The sequence below is a fragment of the Carcharhinus amblyrhynchos genome, chromosome 11, assembly GCF_965287045.1.
Source record: "Carcharhinus amblyrhynchos chromosome 11, sCarAmb.v2.hapA, whole genome shotgun sequence".
Lineage (NCBI taxonomy): Eukaryota > Metazoa > Chordata > Chondrichthyes > Carcharhiniformes > Carcharhinidae > Carcharhinus > Carcharhinus amblyrhynchos.
The window spans coordinates 60,044,989-60,064,154 of NC_137334.1; the positions used below are offsets into that span (position 1 = coordinate 60,044,989).

Below are 19,166 nucleotides of genomic sequence, written 5' to 3' on the forward strand. Positions count from 1 at the left end.
CAGTTCCACTTTCCCGCCCTCTCCCCATAACCCTTAATCCCCTCTCTTATCAAGAACCCATCAACCCGCTTCTTAAAAATATTTAGCGAGGCAGCCTCTGCCACTTCAACGGGCAGAGAATTCCAGAGATTCACCACCCTTTGAGTGAAGAAGTTCCTCCTCAACTCCGTTCTAAACCGCCTCCCCTTTATCTTGAGGCTGTGCCCCCTAGTCCTACTGTCTTTTTTGAGCGGGAAGAGTCTCTCCACCTCTATCCTATCCATCCCATTCATCATCTTATACATCTCAATGAGATCTCCCCTCATTCTTCTAAACTCTAACGAGTACAAGCCTAGTTTATTCAGCCTCTCCTCATAGCTCAATCCCCTCAACTCTGGTATCAGCCTAGTAAACCTCCTCTGCACTCCCTCCAGGGCCAAAATATCCTTGCGCAGGTGCGGCGCCCAAAACTGCACACAGTACTCCAGCTGTGGCCTCACCAATGCCCTATACAGCTGCAGCAAGACCTCCCTACTTTTATATTCAATCCCCCTCGCTATTTGCTTAACTACCTTCTCAAACGAAATACAGAATGCCTCTTTCCTTGGAAGGGCTTATACAAATTTAAACATTTCCCCACAGGACTTTGGATCAAAGGTGGCTTTTGCATCATCAGAATTTTCTTCAACACCTGAAACTCTTTTTAAAAGCTGGCACTCCCTTTTTCATTCCTTCTTTCGTCTGTCCCTTCCTGACATCTTTGTCTGATGACATGGTGGTATGGTGGCTAGCAGTGGGACTGGGGTTTGATTCTTAGGTATCTGTGTGTGTGGGGTTTGCACATCCCCCCCCCCCCCCCCCCCCCCCCAACCACCATTCCTCCACATCTGCATGGATTTATTCTGCATGTACTGGTCCAAAGATGTGTAGGTTTGATAGATTATCCATGATAAATTGCCCTTTCGTGTTATGGGTTATAGTGTGGGGCATAGAGCTGGGTAAGATGCTGTTTCAGAGAATCGGTGCAGACTCAATGGGCTGAATGGTCTCCTTCTGCATTGTGGGAATTCTAAGTTCAAGCTTTTTCATGTCCATTGCTTCTGCTGTTTCTTTCTAAAGCAAGATTTTTGTGTTCTTTTTCCTGTTCAAACTGCTTTATTTGCAACCAAATTATAGTTAACTCAATTGACTCACCCATGTAGGTCATAGCCTCCATTGTATCCCTTCCAGTTTCAAATGCTGTGCTATTACCTCAACCATGTCTGCTTTCCTCACTCCAATGGTTAATTCGAACGGCAACTTATCCACCAATTCTATTTGATCAGACTTGCTTACTTTCCGTAAACAAGTTAGGGTCACATCTTCCATCCCTATAAAAGTCTTAGCAACATCAGCCATTTTGCTTTATTAATGTTTTGGAAACCTGCCCCAAAATCTTGCTGTCACTTACACCGGCGAGATCATATGGCGTGTCACCTTCTGCCACTGCCAAACACAGAGCAAATAGGGAGAAAAATTCCATCCCTGGTCTCTGTTCTTTTATCCTTTGCCAATTATTAATATTCCATGTCCAATCACCCATTCAAAGTCCTAAAAGAGCCCCCGATTTACGGAAGAAGTGCACAGGTTATCTGGCCCCACTACATTGCAGACTGCACCATTAGTTTAAAAGTTCAATTCACTCACCAAAGTGGTCCAGTTATTTACCTGCTGTTAGACCCAGAATAAAATAAACTTTAGCCTGGCTTCTTTCAATAAACTAAGAATGGTTGATTTATCATAAAACAAAACTTAGTTTTTTAAAGCAAGCAATAATACACATGCAATTGTATTCTAATTATCTATTTATTTAAAAAAAATACCCCAGTACATATACACACACATACAAAAAGACAAACTGATAGGGTCTCTGCATGTATTGGGCTTTGGAAGAAAGGCTTTATGAAATAACGGATAAAGTTTTCAGGGTTTGGTGCTGTTGATCTGGAACTCCCTCAAGTGAAGACCCAATAAATATCCAGAGGTTCTCACCAATGGAGTTTCAGCATGGAGGAGAATATAAAGTTGAACCAATTATTCTCATCTCAGCCTTTCAGGTTTCCAAATACAGACAAGTTATACTCAGATGAGGATTCTCTGGCTGCTGTGGATAACTACAATTTCAGACCAGGCAAGAAGAATGCTTGTTAGTGCAGCCTTCCTTCTCTGTATTCTACAAAACATACTGAGCTCAAAGCAACAGATGCAAAACTTAAAACATGCCTCTGCCATGTGACTCTCAGTAAATCTTAGCAGTTTTTTTTCTCATCAGTTAAGGTAAGTGCAGTCCAAACAAGCACACTGCTTATTCCCCCCTTAAGTAACATGGTAAGGTTATTTCTTGAAAAAAGGCAGGTTTGCTCCCAGTCCAAAGGTGAACTTGTGACCAATCATTAAAAAAAAACACTAGCTTCCAAGTGTCCAGATAATGCATAGTCTTTCCAGCATGATGGCACAGTGGTTAACACTGTTGCCTCACAATGCCAGGGACCCTAGTTCAATTCTGGCCTTGAGTGACTGTATGTGTGGAATTTACATGTTCTCTCCATGTCTGCGTGGGTTTCCACTGGATGTTCTGGTTTCCTCCCACTGTCCAAAGATTGGCCATGCTAAATTTCCGCTTGGGGTCAGTGTGATTAGCTGAGTAAATACATGGGGGTTATGGGGATAGGGCCTGGGTGGGATTGTTGTTGGTGCAGACTCGATGGGCTGAATGGCCTGTTTCTGTGCTGTAGGGATTCTGTGATTCAATTATATTTTAAAATAAATATTTTAGTTTTGAAAGATAGGGTTCTAACATGTTCAAGGAAGAGTCTCTAAACTGGAAGAAGACAGGAAGAAAACTTCAATGGGAAGTGAAGTTATATAGCCAGAGAGAAAAATAAAACCAAAGACTGACAGGAGAAACTGAAATGGAACAATATTTAAGAAAGAGATACTTCAGGTACAGTCTAGGTAAATTCTAATCAATCAATTACATAATAAAACATTAGCTGTTTATGGGCTGGATGATGTCATCCACCTTAAAGAAAGCAGTGCACTTGTAATAAATTATTGTTTATCAAGCAGTCTTTAACAAATCTTGATAAAACTACAAAACATTTGTAAATATAAATGTTATAGTTAACAAATTTTGTTAACTATAACATTAACTTTTACTTAACTTTGTTAAAACTTAGCTCATACCGGTCACTGAAAGCAAACATGCAGGTACAGCAAGGAGTTAGGAAGGCAAATATCCTGTTGGCCATCATCAAAAGAGGACTTGAGTACAGGAGTAAGGATATCTTACTGCAGCTGTGCAGGCCCCTCATGAGGCCATACCTGGAGTATCATATGCAATTTTGGTATCCTCATCTAAGAAAGGATAGGGCAGCACGGTGGTTAGCACTGCTGCCTCACAGCACCAGGGATCCAGGTTCGATTCCCGATTTGGGTCACTGTCTGTGTGGAGTTTGTACATTCTCCCCATGTCTGTGAGTTTCCTCTGAGCGCTCCAGTTCCCTCCCTTAGTCTAAAGATGTGCAGATTAGTGGGTTGGTCATGCTAAATTTCCCCTTAATGTCAGGGGGGGCTCACTAGGGTAAATGCATGGGATTGTGGGGATAGGACCTGGTTAGGATTGTGGTCAGTGCAGACTCAATGGGCTGAATGGTCTCCTTCTGCACTGTAGGATGCTACAATTCTATAATAATTTATAAATGTAAATAAAATCAGTATACTTAACAAACTTTGCAAGATTGATTCTCAACAAGTTAAAATTAATTAGTGCGTAGCTATATTTGACCTTCTTACAATGTATAATTTAATGCATTCACTAATTTTCTGCCTCTTAGTAAGTTCGTATTCCAGATAATATCCCCATTAATGAAGGAATGATTAATGTATACCTTGGATTTAAGCTTCAATTCCCATTAAGATCAAAGCCTAGATTTTACCAACAGCATTCTTATAATGCTGGAGGTAATCCATTTAAAATAATGGCTTATAGCTAATGTTAAAAAAATGTAAATCTAAAGATCTTGTTGTAAATATTTAACTTCTGAGGATGAAACAAACATTAAGAGAGCAAATGATTAGCTACAGAATCCCAATGTTCTAATGCTCATGACTGACATAACAAATAGAACAGTTTAGGAAATACGCTGTTTATGGTTCTTAGAATGTGTTATATTTAGCTAGACGAACCATGTTTAAAATGGGATTTGCCAATCATTCAAATACAACACATTGGGCTCTATTTTACCAATTTGATTCTAAGTGCTGGGTGAACTTGAAATTGGGAGATTTTCAGATCTGACTTTTAGACCTGTTCTCAGCACCCCAATACGCGCTCTGCCTGAAAAAATATTAGCAATTGCGAATCGCGCTGCACAAGCCTGTGGACGGGGCTTAGAGCACCTGAAATCCTGTAGCTTCAATCAGCACCCCCAACTGTGCATCCGCAGAAAAAAAAGATAGAATAACACTCCCATGCCACATCCCTCCTGGGCTGAATAATGCCTCCCTCTGGCCCCCACAGATATTGCCCTACCCGCACAAATTATTGACCCCCTTATCCAAACACCCCTTCGCCGCCACCCAGACTGATCATGGGCATCTCCCCCCACTGATCTCAGGCAGAGTGGCAGCGGACCCCCTTCCCCCCCCCCACTGATCTCAGGCAGAGTGGCAGTGAACCCCCCCTTCTCCTCCACTGACCTCAGGCAGAGGGATCCACTCTCCCTCTTCCACACTATAAGTATCAGGCAGAGTGATCCCCCTCACCCTCACCCCCACCCTGGACCCTCCTGAATAAGGCCCCCATCTCCTCTGGACTCCTATGGCTGTGTAACACCTCCCTCTCTCTCCCCTGTACCCAATCATTGAGGCACTGATCCACCACACCCTCCCTATCAGCACACCTACAAGTGCTCACTCGCCTCCCACTCAAAGCTAACAAGCAAACTGCATGGACCTCGCTGGAATGCTCTGCCAAACTACCTGCAGCTCATTTGGCCTAACGAGAGGCAGCTCCATTAAAAACTCAAGAATGGCTAGTAGGCAGAACAGGACAATGTGTGCATGACCAGCATCCCATTTTTCTGAGGATGATCTGGGTAGGCTACTGGTGAGGTGGGACATCCTCTTCCCCCAAGAAGGATGCAGATGTGGGGGTACTGATGGAAATATGTCTTGGGAAGCAGTCACTACCTTGGTCAGTGGCAGGACACTGGCCCCCCTTGAACCATGAAGCAGTGCCAGAAAAAAGTCAAAGACCTCATCTGGGCAGCATAGGTGAGAGCTGACTTGCATCTTCTCTGAAATCTCCCCAAGACCGTCCTATCCCCAGCACCCTGCATGCTTCCAGCTCCTGACCACAAAGCAGCTCACTATATCCTCCCCAAGAGCCCCACTGTGCTAGTTCTGAGGACCACCACCTGATACTCAGCAGGACTCATGCCATCACTTCTTTCATGGCTCCTTCTATCCCCACAGAAGACTGACCATAACACCCATGAGAGGGCTATGACAGGGGTTGGTGAGCCAGACCTCCGGTCCTCCACCACTTTTTGAGGAGGAAGAGCAGGTGCTGGAGCAGTCAAGGGAAGAGGAGATGCGGGCTATCAGTAACAGCATGGTTGGGCAGCCGTCAAGGTGAGCATCTGTCATTCCTCCACTCACTTTGAGGCAACTTATTGGGGGCATGTGTTTTAGGTGTGGGGGCAAGTTTAAAGAAGATGTACAACGCATGTTTATTTGCATGGAGAGGGTAGTGGGTGCCCTGAACTTGTTGCTGGAGGAGGTCAAGGAGGCAGGTACGATAGTGACCTTTAAGAGGTGTCTTTGCAAGTACGTGAATGTGATGGGAACAGGGGCATATGGTCTCCAGAAGTGTAGAAGGTTACAATTGAGATAGGCAGCCTGGTCACTACAGGCTTGGAGGGCTGAAGGGCCTGTTCCTGTTATGTAATTTTCTTTATGCTTTGTTCTATATTCAATGGAGAAATGTGAATCATGTGTTATGCATCCTGCATTCCTCTCCCTCCCTTGCATTTAACCTTGTGTCCTGTGTTGCAGGGACACCTCTGGATACCCTGGGGCCTTCTGGACTCCAGGCCCCTACTGTAGCTCCTTGTCAAGACAGTTTGGATGAGTCATTGGAGGATATGGTGAAGGGACTTCCAAGGGTAGAACTGCTTTCATGTTAGCTGCCACCTCACAACTCGTTGTCCCAGATACTGACATGTCGGTGGAACCAGTTAGTCGTGAGGCTTCTGGGTCACTCTCTCTGGTGAGCACAACACATCTGATGATGTACATTGGGTGGAGGAGGAAACATCCGAGTCCTCTAACACATGGGGGCCTGCCAGAGGTGAGGACTTAGCTGGTCCCAGGCTACATGCTGGTCCTATGAGACCACTTCTCCCTCAGCTGCTGGAAATGCAGCAACAGAGCCAGTGAATACAGGGGGGACTGACGGCCACATTGGATCAACTGTGAGGCTATTGAGAGGAGTCAAAGTTTTCAGGTGGACCAGCTACTGCTTGTCCTGTGTGCTTCCCAGGCCAACACTGCAAGGGTCTGCAGTGGAAAGCCCGGGGCAGAGGATCTGCACCATGAGTGTGGACTCCAAGTGATGGCCAAGTCACAGCAGGCCACAGCTTAGGGACTGAACAGGATTCTCAAAGTTCTGTGGTCCACAGCTGTGTGCCTCGAGATCTTGCAAGAGGTGCAGCGGGACAGTGCTGAGACACAGTGGGCTATGGCAGCAACCCACGAGAACGTGGCCCAGTTTCAGGGGGGTCATGGCTGAGGGATTGCAGACCATGGCCCAGTCTCAAGGCACATGCTGCTGTCATTGACAGGTGGCCCCCAACTCAAGTGGCCATTGCAGAGGGCTCGACCACCATGGGTAGGATGCAGGTGGTCCTCTGGAACTGGCAGGTCAAGGTAATGCCAAAACTTCTGGCGCTCGTTGCAGAAGCACTGCTGTCCCATGGAGTGACTTGGACCCATAGGAACCCCAAGGAGGAGGAAGGGTTTGAGGCCATGCTGGCGCCTTCCAGCCAGGAGACTGTGGCTGTGGCTATGCCTTCTGACTCCTCCCTGCCTGACGCTGAAGCATTTCAGGGGCAGCGGGCTGAAGAGGGTGTCATGGAAATGTCCCAGACACCTGGAAAGCAGCCCTCAAAGTCCAGGGCCTCCAAAGAAGGCCGGCCACGCGCATCGCAGGCAAATGGTGAGATAGGCAGCTGGCCCCTCCACTCCAATGTGCAATTTGGAGTCATTGAAACATAGTGATAGGCCATGTAAGGTTAGGAAGTTGTTAATTGCACTGAGATGGCATGAGTGAAGGATTGTCTTGTCAGAAAGATATTTAAGCACTTTAACATTTCCTGTTCAGAAGTTCTTGTTGCAACATATTATTTAAACACCTTTATTGCGATTTATTAAATGTATTTTCACCACCCATCTGTGACTAATTTGACTCCAACAGGAATCCTCTTCCTTTGATTGCAGGAGGGATGCTTCATGTTGCTGTCAGTTGTGGGGAACACTCAATGCTGTGTCACTGAGAAAAGGAAGCCATTGATTCCCCTGAACCCACAAGCAATTCCCTCCCCTCTCACCCCAGGGCCTGGTATGGGGGTTTCGGATCTCTTACCTACCACACAGACATGGGCCCAGATTCCAGTGTGCAAGCAGAGCTTAGGTAGGAGTCAGATTAATTTGCACCAGGGCATCATGATGGTGCTTAGCAAGTTGTCATCACCCTCCTGCCTGCCAAAAAACTTGCTACCACAGTACCCAAGCCCACCACTCTGGTGTGACAATGTTGCAGGAGATAAAAGGAATTTGTGGGGGGTGGGGGGGGGGTGGGGGGTTGGTGGGGGGGGGGGGGGGGGTGGTGGGGGGGGTGGTGGTTGGTTGGTGGGGGGGGGGTGGTTGGTGGGTGGGGGGGGGGGGGGTTGGTTGGTGGGGGGGGGGTTGGTTGGTGGGTGGGGGGGGGGGGTTGGTGGGTGGGGGGGGGGGTTTGGGTGGGGGGGGGGGTTGGGGTGGGTGGGGGGGGGTTGGGGGTGGGTGGGGGGGGTTGGTTGGTGGGGGGGGGGTTGGTTGGTGGGGGGGGGGTTGGTGGGGGTGTTGGGGTTGGTGGGGGGGGGTGGGGTGGGGGGGGTGGGGGTGGTGGGGGGGTGGGGGGTTGGTGGGGGGGTGGGTGGGGGGGTGGGGGGGGTGGTGGGGGGTGGGGGGTTGGTGGGTGGGGGGGGGTGTTGGTGGTTGGGGGGGTGGGGGGGTGGGGTGGGGGGGGTGTTGGTGGTGGGGGGGGGTTGGGGGGTGGGGGGGGTGTTGGTGGTGGGGGGGGGTTGGGTGGTGGGGGGGGGGTTGGTTGGTGGGGGGGGTTGGTGTTGGTGGGGGGGGGTTGGGGGGTTGGTGGGGGGGGGTTGGGGGGTTGGTGGGGGGGGGTTGGGGGGTTGGTGGGGGGGGGTTGGGGGGTTGGTGGGGGGGGGTTGGGGGGTTGGTGGGGGGGGGTTGGGGGGTTGGTGGGGGGGGGTTGGGGGGTTGGTGGGGGGGGGTTGGGGGGTTGGTGGGGGGGGGTTGGGGGGTTGGTGGGGGGGGTTGGGGGGTTGGTGGGGGGGTGGTGGGGTTGGTGGGGGGGGTGGGGGGTTGGTGGGGGGGGGGGGGGTTGGTGGGGGGGGGGGGGTGGGGGAGATAGAACCCACAGACACAAGCTCCTAGTGACTCAACCACCTAATGATCAGGACCTCCCTTGCCACCTTCACATGCCTCATTTGAGCTGCCAGCCCTCAGTGCCTGGGTAATGTTGCCTGGCATGCTCTTCCTCTTCTTCCTCCTCCTCCTGTTGGTCATCCTTCCCAGCAAAGCCCAGCTGGTCAGTGTCCACATCCTCCTCCAATAAGTCACCTCTCTGTAGAGCCAGGTTGTGCAAGGCACAGCACATGACCACAACGCGGGAAGAGATCACAGGGTTGTGGTGCAGGCACCGGAATCACATTTTGAGGAGACGAATGAACCTCTCCAATATCGTGCAAGTGGCTACATGGGCATCATTATAGTGAGTTTCCACCTCAGACACAGGCCTCCACACAGGCATCATCAGCCATGTCCAAAGCAGGTAACCCATATCACCCACCAGCCACCCCCACAGCCTGGGGTCGTCCTCAAGTGCCTCCAGGATGTCAGAGCTCCTGATAATGAAGCTATCATGCACATTGCCTGGGTGTCTTGTGCAGATGTGTATATGGTCATATTATCTTGAACACTCAAGGAATGGAACCCCTTTCTGTTGATGAATCTTCGTTGGTTCTGTAGGGGGCCTTGAGGGTGATATGGGTGCAGTCGATGGCCCCCTGTGAGTTAGGCATCCCCACAATGGCTGTGAACCCTGCAACCTGGTCCAGATTAAATTTGATGTACTGCCCAGCCTGGGCATATAGGGCTTCTGTGACCTGCTTGACACAGATGTGCATGGCTGACTGGGAAATGCCACATATATCTCCGCTAGGGGTTTGGAAGGAGCCAGTTGCATAAAAGTTCAGAGTGGCTGTCAATTTCTCAGTCAGAGTGGCTGTACCACCTGCCCCATCCCTAGGTGCCAGGTGCTGCAACAGGTTGCACAGGTGTTGCATTATCTCCTTTTGGAGGTGATGTCAGCAGCGCACGGTGTCCTACATCTGTTCAAATGATACTCATGTACAGAACTGCTGGGGTCTCTGCTCCCTCCTTCTCCTGTGCCTCCCACTCTCTGGGTGAATGGCAGCCACTTTCTGCCTCTGCCAGTTGTCTCCTCCATGCCTGCAAGTGATAAGGCCTGGGCCTCTGCCCACAATTTTTCCTCCAGCTCCTCAGTTCCAGCAGCAACCAAAAGAATGGCAAGATTGATCAGTTGCATTACATTAATCACTCTGAAGGAGGGGGTTGGAGATGGAGAGGAACACATGTAGAGATTAAGGAACGCTGTTTGCCTCTAGCAAATCAACAGTCATTGTCCATAACCCTCCAATTCCCCCAGTCACATGCTTTCCCACAATTTCAGCCTTTCCAATTTCCCCCAGCCACATGCTCCCCAAAATCACAGCTCCCCCAATTTCCCCCAGCCACATGCTCCCCAAAATCACAAGCCCCATAATTCCCCCAGCTATATGGTCTCCAAAATCACGGTCCCCAAAATCACAGCCCCCAATTCCCCCAGCCACATGCTCTGCACAATCACAGCTCCTTAAAGTTGAGAGGCTGCAGCAGTGCAATTTGCAAGGGCTTTGTGCACACCCTTCAGCTTGAGGTGTGCTGAGTGCACTAGGACTCAGCAGCATCCACAAGGCCCAAGGCCAGTGCTCAGACCCAGGATCCATGCTTTAAGTTGGACACCGGAGACCCTGCTGAGCAACAGCTCCACACCACTCCCCCATATGCTTGCAGAGCCGGCACCAATCCAAGAAAGAAAATGGCCGCAACAAAGGACACTCGTGAGCAGCAGAGAACCGTCAGACACTACACTCTTACCTCCTCACTAACCCTCACTAATGGAGCACCCGAAATGGACACTTATGGAGCATGTCTGTTTCATGCCGATTCCAGATTGGCGAATGTGACAGGAAAGGCTGAATTGCTGATAAAGTTGGCTGTGCAGCCCATTAAGTCGATTTAAATGGCTGCCGCGTCCATTTTGGGCACCGTCCTGATTGCATCCATTTTCGGGCCTTGGTAAAGGGGGGACAAGCGCTGAAGCAGGTGCAGATTGTGCCACCTGCCTCATGCCTGACATTACCAAGTTTTTGTGCCAGAAAACAGGCACAACTTGATGGTAACATCAGGCCCAATGTTTGTGAAGCCATTTAAAAGAAGCATGGGGAAAGAAATGAGAGTTGCCATTAGGTAATCTGGAGCAGCTGAAGTAAAAATATATTTTTGTTGTGGGTTAAAGCTGAATGGCTTGAGTTTTTGTGTGTGAGTGAAAATAAATTCTAAAAGAATTATGATATTATTCAAGAATGGTATTGTACTAATAACATTCAAGATTCTTCAGTATGCACTATTATTCCCAATTCCAGGTGAAAGTCAAACTCTCTTCTTCAGGATGTAGGTGTAGCTGACTGGGCCAGCATTTATTGCCCATCTTCAATTGCCATTGAGATGGCAGTGTTGAGTTGTCCTCCTGAACCACCACACTCCATTTGTTTAGGAACCACCCACAGCGCTGTTAGGAAGAGAAATGGGAAAATTGTGTAATTGAAACTTAGAAGATTACATGCACTTAAAGGAAAATGATAGGAAAAGAAAAATATTCCTTACAGCTTTTTGCCATAAGACAAATAAGTGATAGGTTAAAAATAATGGGAATGAACTTTAGTGTTTAGGGGAATATTGTAGAAAATGGTTAGACCCACTTTGAAAGCTACTAAAATGGAAATTGCACTGCAAGTAGGCTTGTTCTGTTTGCCAACCATTCCATCCACATTCTTCAACATTGCAGCTGGAATGAAAAAAAAAATTAGAAAAGGCAATCTGGAGACCGACTGACTACCAGTGTTATACTAATTCTATACTACATTTCAGTCGTGGGTATTTAGCAGAAGGTATCAGCATTGAAACTGGTTCCTTGTTGACCAAGAGCCCATGAAGTCAGTTCCATGGTCAGTGACAGACAGCGGCAACAATAGTGAGAAATAGCTTTGCCAGTACTTCACTAAATGTGATCAATGCTTCTTTTTTGTGATGCTTGTTGTTGATTCCAACATGGTTTATTACTATATCACTGAAAGCATGCATAGTGAACAACCTTGCATTAGTCACTCAGGCCTTCATGTATCATTTCTGTGCCATCTGGTCTACTATCACAACCTACCTTGTGATTGGGGTCTTTGCATCCACATTTGTTTACCAAAGTCAAGTATCTGTGGACCTGTCTGTAGATGTTACATAAGAGCAACAAAAGGTGATCATTAAACCTCTGATACAGACTGCCCTTTCTTGTATCTCACTTGCTCTCCCTCCAAATAAAAGCTGAAATCTATTCCACTGGGAAAACTGTTGGTGACTCTATGGAATGTTTGCCAAAAACAGAAATCGGGGGCACAGCAATTTCACAAATGTTAAAGTGAATGTCAGATTAAAAAAAATTCACATTGCCCAAAAATGGTCTGCAACCAGTTAACTAATTTTATGACGTATTTTAAATTAACTTCTGGTTACAACTGATTACTTTGCATTTATTGCATGGATTTTACAGCACAGATACCAGCCATTCATCTCAAGGACAGAATTTTACACTCCTGCCAAGGTGGGTTCTGAGGCAGAGGAGTATAAAACGTGAACGGACAGGAATCCCCCCAGGAACCCACCTGTACAAACCCAGATGCAATTTCACCCTTGAGTGGGAAACCCGTTCTATTCACCTAGTAAGGCCCTTAAGTGGCTATTTAATCACCTTATCCTGCCCAGCTTCATTCTTTAAGGGGAGTGGATGAGTATAGTTTGGAAAGTGACAAAAAATTTTCCCATCTCAGATGGGAAGGGCACCTCATTCTGAAGTCTTAAGTATCCTCAGAATAAGGATGCCCTCTCCTTGGGACATTGGAGTACAGGTCCCTCTGGCCTATCCCAGTGCCACAATTACTGCCCTACCCTTCGCCAGTCATCACCTACTCTTCCATCCCCATTACTTACCTTTTTGAAGGTCCTACCCACATAGAGCACTGAAATACCACAGCAGTGCTGCATCTTGGTGGGGGCATAATTGTTGATCGCTGACAGCTGTCGCAGGTGGGACATCTTTCTAAGGACGGATGTAAGTCCTGCTCACTGCCAATCAACACTCAGCTGAGTGGCAGTGGGAATCCAAGAGTTGGCGACTGTCAGGTTGACAAGTTCCAATCACTCATCATCCTGAAATTTCAAACCCTATGTTCAGCATAAACCTCCCTTCATCTTACTTAATATAACACTAGAGATATATCCTTCTATCCTTTTCTCTCTTCTGTACTTAATGTAATTTCTCCATTAAATACATCAATGCTATTTGCCTCAATCACTAAATGTGGTGGCATCTTTGGTATTCTCACCACATTGGATAAGTAATTTTTTTTATTTTCATTTTTGGATTTATTGGAGACTACTTTGTTTATTTATTTTTATTTGCTCATTGGTTATGGGAGCCACTGGCATGACCAGCATTTATTGTCCGTTCCTAATTGACCATGAGAAAAACCATTGAATCTCCCATAATGCAGAAGGAGGCCATTCACCCCATCAAGTCTGCACCAACCACAATCCCACCTAGGCCCTATCCCCATAATCCCATGTATTTACCCTGCTAATCCCTCTAATATACGCATCCCCCCAACACCAAGGGTCAATTTAGCATAGCCAATGCACCTAACACACACATTTTTAGACTGTGGGAGGGAACCCACACAGACACAGGAAGAACATGCAAACTCCACACAGTCAGTGACCCAAGGTGGAAATTGAACCCAGTTCCCTGGAGCTGTGAGGCAGCAGTACTAACCACTGAGCCGCCCAGGCAATGATGAGCTGCCTTAATGAATTGCCGCAATCCATGATTTGTTGGTACACCTATTATTTCATTGTCCAGTTCCAGGTGCAAAAAGCAAACTCCTTATGAGAATAGAAAATTCTGTGTAAATGAAATTTAAAAGAATACATGCATTTAAATTTTAAAGGGAAGTGGTTACATAAGAAAAGATATTCCTTCCAACTTTTTGGGATAAGGCAAAGAAATACTGTGCTGTTGGACAGGGAGAGATTTCGAGGATTTTGACCCAGCGACAATGAACAAATGGTCGCAAGTCAGTATGGTGTTTGGATTGGAGGCAACTTGAAGGTGATGGTGTTCCCATGCATCTGATGTCCTTGTCCTTCTATGTGATGGAGGTCATGCACTTGGAAGGTGCTGTTGAAGAAGGCTTGACCAATTGCTGCACTGAATCCTGTAGATAATGATGGAGGGACTGACTGTTTAAGGTGCCTATTTCATTGGCTACTTTGCTTTGGATGGTGCTAAACTTCTTGGAGCTGCACATCCAGGCAAGTGAAGAGTATTCCATCATACTCCTGACTTTTGTCTTGTAGATGGTGGACAGGCTTTTCAGAGGTCTGAAGATGAGTTACTCGGTGCAGAATTCCACAGAAGAGCTATTCTTGTAGCTGCAGTATTTATATGGCTGGTTCAGTTAAGTTTCTGGTCAATTTTGTTGATACAGGATTCAGTGATGGCAATGCCACTGCATGTCAAGGGGACATGCAGATTCTCTCTTGTTGGTGATGGTCATTGACTGGCATTTGTGTGGAACAAATGTTTAATTCTCAGTTATCAATGTCTGAATGTTGTCCAGGTCTTGCTACGTGATGACATGGACAGTACCAGTATCAGCACAGTCAGCAATGGTATTGAACATTTGAATAATGTTCAATCATTAGGGAATATCCCCACTCCTGACATAATGATGACGGATGGTAATTGATGAAGCAGCTGAAGATTGTTCGGTCTAGGGGGATACCTTGCAGAACTCCTGCATTGATATGCTGGGGATGAGACTACTGGCCATCAACAACTGTAAACATCTTCTTTTGTACTATGTATGATTTTAATAAGAGGGGAATTTTCCCCATGATTCTCATTAACTTCAATTTTGCTAGGGCTCCTTGAAACCACATTTAATCAGAGGCAATCATTCTCCCTTCCCCTTTTGAATTTAGCTCTTTTGATCATACTTGGACCAGGCTGAAGTATGGTCTGGAACTGAAAGGTTTAAACTGGAAATCTGTGAGAGGCAATGCTGTGAGTCTTGACACACCTTCTATCGCTTTACTGATGATAATTTACTAGATTGGATTTGTCCTGCTTTATTCTGAACAGGACAATTTTCCCCATTTTTTTTGTTGTTGATGTCAGTCATGTATCTCCACTGAAACAGCTTGGCCAGAGGTTCGGCTGGATCTGAGCACAAATCTTCAGGGATGTTGTCAGATCCCATAATCTCCACTGTATCCAGTGTCTTCAACGATTTCTTGGTACCATATGGAGCAGAGCCAAATTAGGTAAAGGTTAGTCTTTGTGATAGTGAAGCGTCAAGAGGAGGCCAAGATAGATCATCCCCTTCAGCATTTCCAAGTGAAGATTATTGCAAGTGTTCCAATCTTGTGTTTTGCACAGGTGGGCTCCCCACCATTGAGGATCAGAATGTTTGTGGAGCCCCCTTCCCTTGTTAGTTATTTAATTGTTCATCACCATTCATGATTGAATGTGGCAGGACTACAGAGCTTTGATCTGATCTGCTGTGGGATCACTTACCCCATTTTATAACAAGCTATTTCTGCATTTTGGCATGTGTGTAATTCTGTTATGGATGCACCAGGTTAGCATCTCATTTTTAGTGTGCCTGGTGCTGCTCCTAGCATGCTGCCCTGTACTCCTCATTGAACCAAGGATGATCCCTGGCAGGATGGTAACAATTGAGTGAGGGATATATTGGGCCATGAGGTTGCAGGTTGCGATTGATCACAATTCTGCTACTGCTACAACGCCTCTTGGATATTCGATTTTGAGCAGAATCTATCCCATTTAGTATTACACAACAGTATGGGGAGTAACATTAGCATGATGGCATTTTTCTCTCCACAAGGACTGTAGTGGTCACCATTAGCAGTACTGTCAAGGAAAAATACTACTGCAACTATTGGATTGGCGAGGGGTGAGGTGCGTTAAATTTTTCCCTTTTGTTGGTCCCCTCACTGACTGGTATTTTTGTGGTGTGAATGTCTTCAAGAACTGGAAGTGCAGGCATCTTCTTTATGTTATCTACAACCATGGGCATCACAGTGGCACAGTCATTAGCACTGCTGCCACACAGCTCCAAGGACATGGGTTCAATTCCCTGCTTGGTTTACTGTCTGTGTGGAGTCTGCACATTCTCCCTGTGTCTACGTGGGTTTCCTCTGGTTTCCTCCCTCCGTCCAAAAGAGGCGCTGGTTAGATGAATTGGCCATGCTAAATTCTCCCTTGGTGTACCAAACCAGGTGCTGGACTGTGGCGCCTCCGGGATTTTCACAGTAACTTCATTGCAGTGTTAATGTAAGCCTACTTGTGACTAATAAATAAACTTTAAAAAAAACAACCTCATGAACTCCATCATTTTACAAATCGTTCAGGTCACCGCTTGGTTAGAGAAAAGAACTCGAACCTGTTCAGTCTTTCCCAGATGCTCATTACTTAATGGCCTGATTTGTGCCTGGAACGTTGCCTCTCCAAATGTCAGAAAGTCGCGTGTTGGACAACATGATAATAACGCATCGTTCCGTTAATATTGACATGTGTTTTCGGGCTGGAAGCTCCCAGCCCGTGGTTGAAATGTTTGTGGAAATGCGTCTGATGGATACACGTGTCTGTATGTGTGTGTGTGTGTGCCAGTTTAGGAAAGAAAATCAGCAGCAATAAATGTCCGAAGTTTTGACCAAGGAATCTGGTGCATGCAGGGAATTTAAGTCAATAGCAGAAAAAAGAAGGATCTGGGAAATGACCCCTGTGACAAGTCGCCGTTCGCCAGTGGCGATTAATGCGAGGCGCAGCTAAACTGTTTCCACATGAAGAAAGGAGTTATATAAATGCAGCTTTCATAAAGTAACATTCCTTTCGCCAAAAGTGCGGATTGGAGCACGTTTCGCCTCTTCTCGGGTTGTCAAGGAGCCGGGAATGCGGAGGTTTCAGTGGCTTCGAGCATCCACTGACCGTGCAAAACAGGAGAGAGAGAAAAGATCATCCCGCTTACTTGAAGAAACCTTCCCCTGAAGAGTAAGAGGCAGACAGACTGCAAGGAACAATCTGAAAGGTAAGAGGGCGCGACAGACATAAGGGAATAAATCTTGCTGCAGTGTTGGTCAAAGCTGCTGCTTCATCATCAAGATGTGTGTGGCGGGATGTTTACCTTTCCTCACGGTGGGTGCTGACTGAGGGAGTAGGTATATGTGTGTGTGTGTGTGTGTGGGGTGTGTGTGTGTGTGGGGGGGTGGGGAGTGGGGGGAATGAGGAGTGTGTGTGGGGGAGTGGGGGCAACGAGGAGTGTGTGTGGGGGGACTGGGTGAGGGAGTGTGTGTGGGGGGATGTGTATGTGGGGCTGTGTGGGGTTGTGTGTGTGGGGGTTAAGGAGATGTGAGGGGAGGTATGTTTGTGGGGGGGTTGTGGGTGTGTGTGGTGGGGTGAGTTGGGGGTGGATATGTAGGAGTCTGTGTGGGGGATGAGGGTATGTGTGAGAGGGGTGAGGGGTAGGATTGTGTGTGTGTGTGGAGGGTGAATGTGTGTATAGAAGGGTTGTGTGGGGATGTATGTGAGGGGAGTTGGGGAGTGAGGGGTTGCGTGTGTTTGTGGTGTGTGTGGAGGGGGTTGGGGAGTGAGGGGTTGTGTGTGTGTGTGTGTGTGTGTTGGGAGGTTCAGGTTGTGTCTGGGGTGTGTGTGGGGGGGGGGTGATTGGGGAGTGAGGGGTGTGTGTGTGTTGGGGAGGTTCAGGTTGTGTGTGTGTGTGTGTGTGTGTGTGTTTGTGTTGGGGAGGTTCAGGTTGTGTCTGGGGTGTGTGTGGGGGGGGGGTTGGGGAGTGAGGGGTTGTGTGTGTGTTGGGGAGGTTCAGGTTGTGTGTGGGGCGTGTGTGTGGGGGGGGGTTGGGGAGTGAGGGGTTGTGTGTGTGTTGGGGAAGTTCAGGTTGTGTGTGGGGTGTGTGGGGGGCGGGGGCTGGGGGCTGAGGGGTTGTGTGTGTGGGGAGCGTTTGTGGGGGGGGGCGTCTGGGGAGTGAGGGGTGAGTGTGTGTATAGGAGGGTTGAGTAGGGTGTGCGTGGGGGATGGGGTTGTATTTGTTGGGGGGCTGGGAGTGAGGGGTTATGTGTGTGTGGGGGGTGAAGGTGTGTGTGTGGGGTGGTGGGGAGTGGGGTGGTGTGTGTGGGGTATTGGGAGTGAGGGGTCGTGTGTGGTGGGGGAGTGAGGATGTGTGTTTGTGGGGTGATGTGTGTGGGGGGTGTGTGTGGGGGGTATTTGTGGGGGAGGCTGGGGAGTGAAGTGTTGTGCGTGTGGGGGGTGAGGGGTGGGTGTGTTTTGGGGGGCTGGGGAGTGAGGTTTGGTGTGTGAGGGGAGTGTTTCTGGGTGGTGAGGGGTGGGTATGGTGTGTGGGGGGCGGGAGAGTGGGGGGATGAGGGGTGTGTGTGTGGGGGACGGGAGAGTGGGGGATGAGGGGTGTGTGTGTGGGGGACGGGAGAGTGGGGGATGAGGGGTGTGTGTGTGGGGGACGGGAGAGTGGGGGATGAGGGGTGTGTGTGTGGGGGACGGGAGAGTGGGGGGATGAGGGGTGTGTGTGTGGGGGGTCTGGAGAGTGAAGGTTGTGCATGTGTTTGTGGGAGTGAGGGGTTGTGTGTGTGGGGTGTGTAAGTTGGGGGGGTGTTTGTGCGTGGGGGGGAGAGGGGGGGTGAGGGGGGGTGTTTTTGTGCGTGGGGGGGTGAGGGGTGGGTGTTTGTGCGTGGGGGGGGTGAGTGTTTGTGCATGGGGGGTGGGGGTGGGTGAGTGCATGGGGGGGGTGGGGGTGGGGGGTGAGGGGTGGGTGAGTGCCATGGGAGGGTTATGTTGTGGGAGGTTTTGGGGGCTGGGGAATGAGTTGCGTTTGTGTGGGGGAGCTGGGGGTGTGGGCTTGTGTGTGGGGGGTGTGTGTTTGGGGGTTTGAGGACTGACGGGTGTGTGTATGGGAGGGTTGTATGCGTGTGGTGTGTGTATGCGTGGGGGAGAGTGGCGGTTGAGGGCTGTATGTGTGTTGGGGGAGCTGGGGGAATGAGGGGTTGTGTGTGGTGGGTGTGTGTGGGATGGTGAGGGATGGGTATGTGAATGGACGGTTGTATGTGTGTGGGGGGTGTGTGTGGGGAGTGTGGGGAGAGGGTGAGGGGTGGGTATCTGTGTCGGGGGGTGAGGGGTGGGTGTGTGTGGGGGTGGGGAAATGGTGTCGTGAGGGGTGGGTGTGTGTGGGGGAGGTTGTGTATGTGTGGGTGTATGGGTGTACGGGGCGGGGGGACTGGGGAGTGAAGGGTTGTGTGTGTGTATGGGGTGTGTGCTGGGGGAATGGGGGGGTGAGGGGTGGGGGTGTGTGTGCTGGGGGAAAGGG

The 19,166-nt window shown here is 48.6% G+C and overlaps 1 protein-coding gene across 6 annotated transcripts in view; it reads left to right on the forward strand.

Moving 5' to 3' along the window:
* Positions 1 to 16,489: 16,489 nt before the first annotated feature.
* The window catches only part of b3galt1b (UDP-Gal:betaGlcNAc beta 1,3-galactosyltransferase, polypeptide 1b), a 99,972-nt gene continuing 97,295 nt past the window's right edge, over positions 16,490 to 19,166 (forward strand). For 3 of the 6 annotated variants that reach the window (XM_080199205.1, XM_080199206.1, XM_080199207.1), the window contains exon 1: positions 16,490 to 16,865. The gene's annotated coding sequence lies outside the window, so the exon portion shown is untranslated. Of the gene's footprint in view, positions 16,866 to 16,917; positions 16,973 to 19,166 lie in introns of those variants that run through there. The other 3 variants (XM_080199203.1, XM_080199201.1, XM_080199202.1) reach the window with 3 other exon arrangements.